At 44.7% G+C, this 13,186-nt stretch overlaps 1 long non-coding RNA gene across 1 annotated transcript in view; it reads left to right on the plus strand.

Annotated features, from left to right (window-relative positions):
• Nucleotides 1-13,186, plus strand: part of LOC140485495 (uncharacterized) — a 79,474-nt gene that overhangs the window by 19,781 nt on the left and 46,507 nt on the right. Inside the window, exon 4 of the long non-coding RNA XR_011962358.1 lies at nt 10,603-10,714. This is a non-coding gene — a long non-coding RNA (uncharacterized lncRNA). The remainder of the gene's footprint in view (nt 1-10,602; nt 10,715-13,186) is intronic.

The following is a 13,186-nucleotide window of genomic DNA, read 5'->3' on the forward strand; positions in this document are numbered from 1 at the left end:
TATTTCAGTCTGTTTCGCCTGTTTATCTTGGTCAGTTCTCCTCTCAAACTCATGTAATTGGCTATTTTTGTTTCTAGTTGTAGCTTGTCCTTTCTGTGATTCACTTTAAAACTTTACATTTCTTTAAACTGCACTTTATCACAATTTCCCAGAGGATCTCTCCAGGTGACATTACTCATTCACTAAGTTTTATCACACAACAGTCTCTCTGAGACAGTTACATCCCTCGTCAGTTGCACAATGTGTTATTCTAAGAAACACTGAAAAAAATTCTCTGAACTCCTCTTCCAATATCACTGTTGTCAGTGTGATTGTCCCAGACTTTGTGAATATTGACGTTTCACTAAATGTTCACCATGCCTGTATTAAACATTCCAATGAATTCCTATTTATTGCAGTGATGAGCAATGAAATGCTGTTCGGTGGGTGGTCTAAAACTGTTCTGCTGCTTGTGTCCTTGGCAAGTAGTCGCCAGAATTAACATTCAGACTGACTCTACTTCATGATCTGATGCCAAATCCTTTCTCTGTCATGCCTTTCTTACCCATTATTGTTAGCGTTGTCCATTTTGCCTGAATTTGCACAAGGTTGTGACCCATTGAATATTTCTGTTCCACCTTTTGTTCACCCTGTAACCACATTCTCTCTGGTGTCTAAATCCCTTTTATCTCTGTGTCACAAACCCATCTACCTTGTTGCAGAGATTTTGTCCATTAATAAAAAACATAATTTACTCGTTCCCACAATTTCCTGTCACAAATGGATTTGCTGATCTACAGTTTTAGTTAAACTTTGTCCCATCCTGTTCCTTTCTGTTGTCTTCGGTCACATTCCCACGCTGCTCTGATGCTTCACGTTTTCTCTTTGGATTTGGAAAGCTCCTTTCACCTGAAGCCTGTCCCTGCATCCTCTCTGTCAGTTTAAAGCTCTGTCCATAAATCTACCAACGTGATTGGCCAGGACATTGTTCCACTGGAACTGTGCTGGGACCAATCTGAATGGAATTTTAAAAAAATCAGGTATGGGAAGTTGGTGTCTCTGTCTGACTAGCCTTTATTGCCCATCCCTTGCTGCCCTTGAGCGAAGCAGCTGGCTCGCCCATTTCACAGGGTCATTGAGAGGCAAACACTTTGCTGTGAGTATGTCCTGCAGACCACATGAGAGTGAACTGTTGTCTTTCTCTGTGTTTGGATTTTTATCAATACTTATTTATGGATTGTTAATTCCAATTATTAAAACATATATTCATTTAAAATTCCACATGGTTAGAAGTTAGAAAGAAGAAGGGGGGTGGTCACTTTGTTGGGACTGTATTGTAGACTGTTGTAGACCCAACAGATACCAAAGGAGCAGATGTATAGAGAGATTGCAGATAACTATAGGAATAATAGAGGAGTGCAGGCTGGAGATTTTGATATTCCCTGTATTGACTGGGCCACCTAGAGTATAAAAAGACCTGGACGGAGAGCAATTTTTCAAAGGTGTCCAAGGAAGGTTCCTAAATCAATATGCAGAGGGCCCTACTCTACTCAGGCAGGTGCAACACTGGACCTCCCCTCAGAAAACGAGGTCGGGCAAGTGACTGAACTGTCATTCAGAGAGCACTTTGGGTCCAGTGCCCACAACTGTCTTCGTTTTAACATAGTTATGGAAAAAGATCAGCAGCTCCACAGATTGAAGAGGAATACTGGAACAGGGCCAGGTTTGGGGCCATTCTGCAGGATCTGGCCAGCGTCAATGCCGTGAATTTAAAATTGCACAATGCCCAGCTATAATCCAACTCGCTTTGGAAGCGCTGGTGATCACTGTAACAGATGAAAGGCTTAAACTAAATTTGTTTGATATTATATTCCATGACACTGCCATCCTTTGCTATAAATTCTGTACCTTAGGATTGTGCTCCACAATCACCTGATGAAGAAGCAGTGCTCTGAAAGCTAGTGCTTTCAAATAAACTGGTTGGACTGGAATCGAGTGTCGGTTGATTTTTAACTTAGTACATCCCCAGTCCGACACCGGCACCTCCACATTATGATTCTAATCGATTGGGTGAGTCTGTTTGAAGGAAAAGGAACAACTGGCAAATGGGAGGCTTTTCAAAGTGTGATCTCAAGAATCCAGGACCAGTCTGCCCCATTGGGGTAAAGGGAAAAGCTGGCAGGGTTAGGGATCCTTGGCTGATGAGGGACAATAAGGCTCTGGTCTTGAAATGAAGACTGCATGTATTGGGCTTAAGATTTCTGTATCTGCATATTCTTAAAGACACGATCAATCTGTGGAGACCCTACAATCCTCTCAGTCCCTGTAACACTCCCAATCTGCAGAAGTCATTCCAATGCCTGTGACTCTTTCAATACAGTTCCTACAAGACCCACTATCGATGTGATACCTTTTCATTGCCAGCACCCACCCTGTCAATGTAAGCTCCTCCAGTGTCTCCATCCATCTCCTCATTTCCACAATCTTCTCCAGCTCTTCCATGTGTAAACATCACCCTCCCCTCCAACCCTTCCCACTCTGACCAAACTGGAGGAGGTTACTAATGCTCCCTTATCTGTGAAGCTGTCTCCAACCAAAATTGCTGTCTTTATCACTTGGAGAATCTGTCTGATTCCACACCCCCTTTATCGAAATAACCTGCAGAACCTAAGCCTTCCTGTGTCTATAAACATCTTCAGTCACGACTACCCTCCATACGTCTATTTGTTTTCCCAATCTGTACAACCCACTTTATCTCTGTTCTCAGCTCCATTCACCCGAAACATTCCTGTCTGTGTAAAACACCCCATCCTACCAACATCCTTATCCCTGTAAACTGCTCCATTCCTCCCAACCTCTCCATCTCCATGAACTCCTGTAGGCCCGACAGCTCTCCACATTTCTGTAACCTCCTGTGGCTCGATGCTCCTCCCTCCCTGTGAAAGCCTCCCTCCCTATTTGTGTCACTTCATTCAGATCGCATCCTCTCCCGCTTCCCGAAACCTCTTGCTGCCATCATAACTCTTGCTATTTAGAACATGGAATAGCCCATTCCAGTACAAGCCCTTCTGCCCTCAATATTGTGCTGACCTTTTATCCTACTCTGAAGATGAAACAAACCTACATACCTTACATTTTACTATCATTGATGTACCTATCCAAGACTTGCTTAGATGTCTGTAATGTGTCTGAATCTACTACCACGGCTGGCAGTCCATTCCACGCACCCACCACACTTTGTGTAAATAACGTACCATTCCCTTCCATGCCGACAGGATATCCCAACCCAATCTAGTCCTACCTGCCAGCACCTGGCCCATATCCCTCTGATATCTAAGCTAAACCTTCTGCCAATTACCTGAAACGTATGTCCCCTTGTGATAGCCATTTCGCCAAGGGAAGTAGTCTCTGGTTATCCACTCTATCTATGCCTCTCATTCCCTTGTACACCTCTATCAAGTCACCATTCTTCCTCCTTCGCTGTGATCAGAAAAGCCCTAGCTTCCACAGCCTACCTTCTATGGACATGCCCTCCAGTCCAGGCAGCATCCTGCTCAATCTCCTCTGCACTGTCTTTAAAGCTTCTACATCCTTCCTATAATGAAGCGAACAGAACTGTTCACAATATTCGAAGTGTGGTCTAACTGGGGTTCTGTAGAGCTGCAGCAAAATCTCACATCTCTTAAATTCAATCCCCCTGCTAATGAAAGCCAACACACCATCCGCCTTCTTAACAGCCTGTCAACTTGGGTGGGAACCTGAGGGACACAGGATCCCTTTGTTCCTGCACACTGCTAAGAATCCTGCCTTTAACCACGTAAAGAATTTTGCAGAATCCTCCAATCGAAAACTATCCCTATCTACGTAAGTTCCTCCAGTCCCTTCAACACTCATAAACTGTGAAACCTCCTCAAGTCCATATATTCCTAATGTCTGCAAAATCCTCCCAACCTGATGTCCCTCCATATCTCTGTAACCCCCACCATCCTCCAGTGCCCTTCTGGGGAACATTCCAGAGGAAGGAGGAGTTGGAGAGTCTGGGCCATGTTACAAGGTATGAAGGGCTGCAGAACCTGGAGGATGGTACAAATGTCGGAAGGGACGTGGGTCTTGAAGAATGTTAGGTGTTCTGGGATTCATTGAACCTGCAGGATGGGACAAGGGATGGCTTGTGGAACCTGGAGGATATTATGATTTGAACCACAGGTAATTTTTGATTGGACCATTCAGCCGATCTTATAGTCATAGAGATGTACAGCATGGAAACAGACCCTTCATTCCAACCCAGCCATGGCGACAGGATATTCCAACCCAATCTAGTCCCACCTGCCAGGACCTGGCCTATCTCCCTCCAAACCCTTTCTATTCATATATCCATCCAAATGCTTCTTAAATGTTGTAGTTGTACCATCTGTAAGATTGGCTGAAAGATCCAATCAAACATTACCTGTGGTTCAAATCATAATACCCTCCAGTTTCCACAACCCAATTCTTGGTCCCATCCTGCAGATCAGATATCCCAACCCAATGTAGTCCCACCTGCTAGCACCCGGCCCATCTCCCTCTAAACCCTTCCTATTCAGATACCCATCCAGATGCCTTTTAACTGTTGCAGTTGTACTAGCCTCCACCATTTCCTCTGGCAGCTCATTCCATATATGTACTATCCTCTGCGTGAAACAGTTGCCTCATTTTATCTTTTATATCTTTCTACTCTCACCCTAAACCTCGCCTTATAATTCTGGACTCGCATACCCCAGGAGAAAGCCTTTGTCTATTTTCCCTGTCCATGCCCCTCTTGATTTTATAAACCTCTATAAGGTCACCCTCAGCCTCTGACTCTCCAGGAAAAACAACCACCACCTGTTCAAACTCTCCCTATAGCTCATCCCTGGCAACGTTGTTGTAAATCTTTTCTTGGACCCTTTCAACTTTCACAAAATCCTTCCGATTGGAAGTAGAACAGAGTTGCATGCAGCATTCCAAAAGTGGCCTAACCACTGTCCTGTACACCCGCAACATGACCTCCCAACTCCTGTACTCAATACTCTGACCAATAAAGGAATGCATACCAAGCACCTTCTTCGCTATCCTAACTACCTGTGACTCTACTGTCAAGGAACTCTGGATTTCATTTGAAAAATTGCATAGACAGGTAGAGTGGCCCAAGGTCTTCTGGGTAATGCTAGTTCAGTCTGAACTGGGAGGCAGAGCCAGTGAAATATTTGCAGCGCTGTCTGATGAATGGTCGAGAGATAATGCACATGTTAAACAGGCTGTTTTAAGGGCTTATGGATTGCTTATGAAAGGGAAGCCACTACAATTCCCTTTACTGTACCATCGCTATCTGTCAAAGCTCCTTCAGGTCTATATCCTCCGAATTGTTGAAACCTGCTCTCACCATTGCAACTCCCATTATTTCCTAACATTGTTGAGTCTCTAAAAGCTTCCCTATCAGGTTAATCTCCTCCACTGCATACAACACTCCTAGCCTGTGTAATCTCTTCAATTCCTATATACCGATGTATAGGTGTGACTGCTTTGTGGCCATTGTATCCTCATTTATATCTGCAAAAGGCTCTGCTCATTGTAGCACATCCTATGCTCATAAGTGAACCTGGTCTCTCACAAGATCTCTATCACTCTCTCTTCCAGTCTCTCCAAGCTTCCCTATCCCTCTTGTATCTTGCAGCTTGCACACCACTCACTCTCTCTGACATACCTTCCAGTGCATAAATTCATCTCTCCTTCTAACTGTATCCAGTCTACAACTTCATCCCTTTCCCTGCAACATCCTCCCGTCCATATACTCCTCTCTATTGCTGCAGCATTCTCCAGATTATATCATCTTCCATGTGTATGCAATATTCTCCAGTCCATACCACCCTCCCTTTCCCTGTAATATTCTCCAGTCCATACTCCCCTCCCTTTCCCTGTAATATTCTCCAGTCCATACCACCCTCCCTTTCCCTGTAATATTCTCCAGTCCATACCATCCTCCCTGTCACTGTGATATTCTCCAGATCCCACAACTGTTGTTAAATGTACGACATCCTGGAATCCTGTGACTGTTTCTACGCCCTGATCAACATAATCCATGTAACGATCCACAACCCTACACACATCCCTATCTCTGGAATCTAATCAAAGACGCTTTATCTCTCTAACTTCCTCCAAACAATAAAATATTTTCTGCTGCGGACATTCTGTAGCAACTGTAACTATGTTTAACCCTGCAACATTGTCGCGCCCCCAAACATCTCTCCCACTCTGTGACCTCTAACCATCCCTCAAAGGCCCTCTCTCGGTGACACACGCCATGCATTTGCAACAAGGCAGATGGAATGACAGCATTAACTGAAGAGAACAGATATGATCGAACTGTTATTGTGGAGGTGTGGCTGCAGCATGACCATCGCTGGGATGTGATTATTGACGGGTTGTAGGGATTTAGGCAGGATCAGCAAAAAACCAAACAAGGTCCCGTTTTGTTGTGAAGAAAGGACGCAGTCAGTGCATTAGTGAGACAGCCAATTTAATCTGGGAATCAAAATATAGAGTCATTTTGAATGGACAGCTTCCAAATAGCAAGGGGGATCTGGAAGATCAAATCACAATCCATGCTCGTTGGTAAGTTGGATACAATATTTTCTTGGTGATAGTTGACAGAGGCATTTGGAGTGGTGAATTTCTGATTGAACATCTGTGGCCAATGCTGTTTGACAAGGATCAGTGCTGTGACGTCTGTGTGTAATTTATATCTGTGATTCAGATGAAAAGGTCAGCAGTTTGAGTGGTAATTTTACAGACGACATTCGGAAAGGCATGTAATGATTAGGGATAGTACGGGGAATTGTGGATAGTGAGGAAGAGTGTTCAAGGTTGCAGCAGTATGTAGATCAGCTGGAACGCTGGGCAGAGATGTGGCAAATTGAATTTCATCGGGACAGGTGTGAAGTGATGCATTTATGAAGCCAAATGGAAGAGAGAAGTACACTAATTGACTAGTTGGAAACATTGATAAACAGAGAGACATTGGAAGCAAGTCCGTAGCTCCCTCAAAATAACAACACAGTAGGATGTGGTGGTCGAGGGGGGAGTATGGTATGCTTACCTTTATTGGGCACAGTATTGAGTACAGACGTTTGCATGTCATGTTGTGACTGAATGAAACTTCAGTCAGCCATGTTTGAAAGATTGCGTGTCATTCTCGTTGCCACACTACAGGAAGGATGTGGAGGGTGTAACAGAGGGTTGGCAGAATGTTGCCTGGATGAGAATGTGTTTACTGTAAGGAGGTTGGATGCAGTTGGATTGTTTTGCGTGAGTATCGGAGACTGAGGGGTGACCGGGTACAGGTATATAGCATTAGGAGAGGTGTGAATAGTGTGGATAGTTGGAATCCTCCTTCCAATGTAGAAATATCAAATTCTAGGGTGCATCGGTTTAAGGTGAGAGTGAGAAGTTTTAAGTGAGATGAATGAGGCCAGTTGTCTTTACTGAGAGGGTAGAAGCTGCTCAGGAGGTGGGAGAGGTGGCAATGAGAGCAAAGTTTTGAATTGGCATTTAGACAGAAACATGAACAGGCAGAGAATAGAGGGATATCGCCGATGTGCAGGCAGATGGGATTAGTTTAGAATAGCATCATGGTCAGCACAGCCATGGTGGGCCGAAGGGCCTATTACTCTGCTGTACTGTTCGATTTTCTAACTTAACGACATCTAACCTGTCAAAGCCCCTCCAAATCCTGGATGTTTCATTCAATTTCTCTCCCATTCTTCAAAACCCCAATAGGTTCAAGGGCAATCTACTCCACCTCTTCTCATTGGAAAATCCCGCCATCTCCAGGATCAGCTGAGTGAACCTTCCCTGGCCTGCCTCCAACACAAGAATGTCTTTGCTTAGGGCATGCATACTGTTCATTATAATCTCGGTGTGGTCTGACACCGTTTTAGCAAGACCTCCTTATTTTTAGACTCCATTCCCTTTGCCTTCTCTATGACCTGCTGATCCTGTAAGCTACCTTTTTCAGATTGATACACAAGGATTCCCAAAACCTTTGTGCAGTCAGTCTGAACCAAACGGTGTTAGCTTGACAGTAAGTGGGGAATGTGCTGGAATGTGTTATGAAGGATATGACAATAAATGATAACTGGATACTTAGAAACAATGGGAGATGTATGATTTTATAAAAGGGGAATATTTTTAAATCTGTTGGATTCTATATTTTGGTGTGATCATAAATGCAGAATAGATAAGGGTGGGGAGGCTAATTGCGGTAGAGGAATATTTGAAATTTTAGAAGCATTTAGACAAGTTTCAACCAGGGCTAAAACTTAGCTCGTGAGAGAATAGGGCCCCTGAAAGGTCAATGAGGCTGTCTGTGTGGAATCACTGCTGATGGGGGAGATACTGAACAAATATTTTGTGTTAGGGTTTACTGTGGAGAAAGACATGGAAGCTCGAGAACTTGGGAAAATACATAGGGATGTCTTGAAAAGAGTGCACATTGGAGAACAGGAGGTGCTGGATGTCTCAAAATGCAATAAGTTAGATAAAACCTTGGGACATGGTCAGATGTATCCCAGCGCCTTGTGAGAAGCGAGGGAGGAAATTACAGGACCAGAGATATTTGCATCATCAACAGCTACGACGGACCAGTGAGACTGATGGCAGGGTGGTAAGTTGTTGGAGGAGATTCTGAGAGAAACGATCATCATGCATTTGGAAAGGTAAGGACAGATTAATGATCGTCAGCATGGCTTTGTGCACGGGGAATCATGCCTCAAACCTGAGTGTGGAGGTAGACAAGTGAGAGGTCAAAGCAGAGCAGTTCATGATGTCCACATGAACTTTATCAAGACCTTTGACAAGGTTCTGCATGGCAGACCGGATCGTAAGTTTAGATCAGACATAACCAGGGAGCACTCACCAACTGGATACAAAACAGGATTGACGGTAGGAGACAGAGCGTGTTCATAGAGGGTTGCTGCTCAAACTACAGGCCTGTACCAACAGTGTGCCATGGGTTCAGTGCTGGGTCACTGTTTTGCATCATTTATATAATAAATGATAAACAGGAGTCATGGTTAGCAAGTTTGTGAGTGAGACTGAAATTGGTGATAATGTGGACAGTGAAGAGGGTTATCGAAGAGTACAATGGGATCAATAATACTGCTGGACCAGTGAGGTTAGGAATAACAGGTAGAGAAATGCAAGATGTTGTATTGTGGTAAAGCAGACCAGGCTGGACTTGTACAATTAATGTTCGGGCCCTGGGTACTGTTGTCAATCAGTGACCCAGGGATGCAAGTACGCAGTTTTTTGAAAGTAGTGTCACGGGTAGACAGGCTGGTGAAGCAGGCGTTTGGGATGGTTACCCTTCATTGTGTAGAGCATTGAGAGTAGGAGTTGGGATGTCATGGTGTATCTGTACAGGACATTAGTGAGACCACCGTATAAGCATTGGTGATTATCTGGTAAAAATCAACTTGTTCACGTATGTCCTTTTAGGGAGGGGCATCTGGCATTCTTACCTGGTCTGGCTCACATGTGACTCCAGTCCCACAGCAATATGGCTGACTCTGAGCCATTTTGACTCTGATTCTAGTAATTAGCAGTGGGGTAATGTATGCTGGTCCATCCGGTGACATCCTTAGGCCGTGAATGAGTTAATGAAAAATACATATGTCCATCCCTACCTTTGCAAACAGCTCTAGCTGCAGCAATCCGTAATGGCTTTGTAATGTTGTTCATGCCTTTGCCCCTCTCTGTAACACTCTCACCACCTCCAGCACCTTCAATTGTCCCTATTCCTCTCATCTGACAATGTTTCCTCTTTCTACTGCACTCCTCCTGCTCGGACAATCCATAGCGATCTCTGTAACATAAGTGTCCAAGTTTCTAAACGTTGGCTTCTTCAGAATTGATAGGTTTTTTTCATTTCTTTATCAAATCTGTTAAGTCCTGGGCCAAGACCGTCTGAAGTGGGGAAGGAGCATTGGGAAGGTGTCGAGCACCTCGAGACTTACTGTGGGGAAAATGGGAATCCAGGAGAAAACAGCACAAGGAGCGCGCTGTCATATCAACGCCCCACCCACCCCCTTTCCATGTCCACCTTCTGCCCCAAGTGTAACAGTGTGTGTGGAAGGCCACATCGGTCTGTACAGCCAGCTCCAGACACCTTCCATCTCCCCCCCCCACCCCCCCCTCCACCCACCCACTGAGAGTGGGAGAGAGTCAGCCTCGTCTGTGACCCACCGTCAAAGAGATGATGAGATAGGAAGGTTGAATCCTCTCACAATTATCCCAGTGCCTTTGTTACAAATTCAAACAATTCCCTGTTAATGCAATGTCTAATAATGTGATATCACTCAGTATCTCTCCATGTAGTATCCCTCGCTGTGTTGGTCTGTTTGCTGCCTCTGTCCGCATTCCTCCCTCTTACAGATGGTCTGAGATCCTGAGTCAACAGAATTGTCCACTCCAGAGAGATGCAGCAGCACGGGCAAGGGATGGAGACTGGGATTATCGAGATCTCTGCTGGACTCAGTGCCACTCTGCATGAGTTATCCCCACTGCATCAGTCTAATTTCCCATTCTGTCTATTTCTGTCTCATGCAGGTAATCAGGATGTTCCTAACTCCTGTCTCGTCCATCACCTCATTGAAGACGGTTGGTCAGCCAGAGAGAGATGGAAAGGGAGATCTGGAGCCTTCAGTAATTCCTGCAACCCGTAAGATCACTCACAGTAAACAGCACAGGGAGGAGTTAGTGGACTTTAATTCAAACCCTGAGGGCATGATGTAGGAACAATGCTGGGCAAGGAACATGAGAAAAGTCTCATGCTTCATTATCAGCATCTTGTCTGTAATTTCATCTGTTCCACAGAACCTCCCTATGTCTGTCATTTTCTCCACTGTCTGTTTCATCGATACCACTTCCCCTATCTCTATCAGCCCCTACAATCTTGCCTATCCATGTAAGCTCTTCCTACCAGTACAAGCCTCCATGTCTCTGCCTTTGCTTTTAATCCCAGGTTCTGTCACATTTCTCCTTACCCTCCAGGTGCGACCACACAGTTTATTTCTATAACCTCCATGAGTAATAGAGTCATAGAGATATACAGCATGGAAACAGACCCTGCGGTCCAACCTGTCCATGCCGACCAGACATCCTAACCCAATATAGTCCCACCTGCCAGCACCCGGCCCGTATCCCTCCAAATGCTTTCTATTCATACACACATCCACATGCCTCTTAAATGTTGCAGTTGTACCAGCCTCCACCACATTCTCTGGCATCGCATTCCATTCACGTACAACCCTCTGTGTGAAAACGTTTCCCCTTTGGTCTCTGTTATATCTTTCCCCTCTCACCCTTAGCCTATGCCCTCTAGTTCTGGACTCCTCGACCCAAAGGAAAAGGCTTTGTCTATTTATCCTAACCCAGCTCCTAATAATTTTGTAAACCTCTGTAAGGTCACCCCTCAGCCTCCGACACTTCAGGGAAAACTGCCCAAGCCTGGTCAGCCTCTCCTTGTAGCTCAGATCCTCCAACCCTGGCAACATCCTTGTAAATCTTTTCTGAACCCTTTCAAGTTTCACAACCTCTTTCTCATAGGAAGGAGACCAGAATTGCATGCAATATTCCAACAGTGGCCTAACCACTGTCCTGTACAGCCGCAACATGACTTCCCAACTCCTGTACTCAATACTCTGGCCAATAAAGGAAAGCATACCAAATGCCTTCTTCACTATCCGATCTACCTGTGGCTACATTTTCAAGGAGCTATGAACTTGCTCTCCAAGGTCTCTTTGTTCAACAACACTCACTTGGATCTTACCATTAAGTGTAGAAGTCCTGCTAAGATTTGCTTTTCCAAAATGCATCACCTCGCATTTATCTGAATTAAACTCCATCTGCCACTTCTCAGCCCATTAGCCCATCTGGTCCAGATCCTGTTGTAATCTGAGTTAACACTCTTCGCTGTCCAAGACACCTGCAAATTTGGTGTCATCTGTAAACTTACTAACTGTACATCTTATGCTCGCATCCAAATCATTTATGGAAATGACAAACAGTAGAGGACCCAGCACCGATCCCAGTGGTACTCCACTGGTCACAGGTCTCCAGTCTGAAAAACAACCCTCCTCCACCACCCTCTGTCTTCTACCTTTGAGCCAGTTCTGTATCCACATGGCTAGTTCTCCCTGTATTTCATGAGATCTAACCTTGCTAATCAGTCTCCCATGGGGAACCTTGTCGAACGCCTTCCTGAAGTCCATATAGATCACATCTACTGCTCTGCCCTCATCAATCTTCTTTGTTACTTTTTCAAAAAACTCAATCAAGTTTGTGAGACATGATTTCCCACGCACAAAGCCATGTTGACTTTCCCGAATCAGTCCCTGCCTTTCCAAATACATGTACATCCTTTTCCTCAGGATTCCCTCCAACAACTTGCCCACCGCTGAGGTCAGGCTCATCGTTCTATAGTTCCCTGGCATGTCTTTACCGCCGTTCTTAAACATGGGCAACACATTTGCCAACCTCCAGTCTTCTGGCACCTCACCTGTCACTATCGATGATACAAATATCTCAGCAAGAGGCACAGCAATCACTTCTGTAGCCTCCCACAGAGTTCTCGGGTACACCTGATCAGGTCCTCGATCCACCTTTAAACATTTCAAGATATCCAGCACTTCCTACTCTGTAATGTGAACATTTTGCAAGATGTCACCATCTATTTCCCTGCAGTCTATATCTTCCATATCATTTTCCACAGTAAATACTGATGCAAAATATTCAGTTAGTATCTCCCCCATTTCTTGGGGCTCCACACAAAGGCCAGCTTGCTGCCCTTTGAGGGGCCCTATTTTCTCCATACTTTCCCTTAGTCCTTAATACATTTGTAAAATCCCTTTGGATTCTCCTGAATTCTATTTGCCAGAGCTGTCTCATGTCCCCGTTTTGCCCTCTTGATTTCCCTCTTTAGTATACTCCTATTTCCTTTATACTCTTCTAAGTATTCACTCGATCAATCCTATCGATACCTGACATATGCTTCCTTCTTTTTCCTAACCAAAACCTCAACTTCTGTCATCATCCAGCATTCCCTATACCTACCAGACTTCCCTTTCATCCTGACCAGCATATATTTTCTCTGGACTCTTGTCATCTCATTTCTGAAGGCTTCCCATTTTCC

This window comes from Chiloscyllium punctatum, chromosome 14, assembly GCF_047496795.1.
Source record: "Chiloscyllium punctatum isolate Juve2018m chromosome 14, sChiPun1.3, whole genome shotgun sequence".
NCBI lineage: Eukaryota > Metazoa > Chordata > Chondrichthyes > Orectolobiformes > Hemiscylliidae > Chiloscyllium > Chiloscyllium punctatum.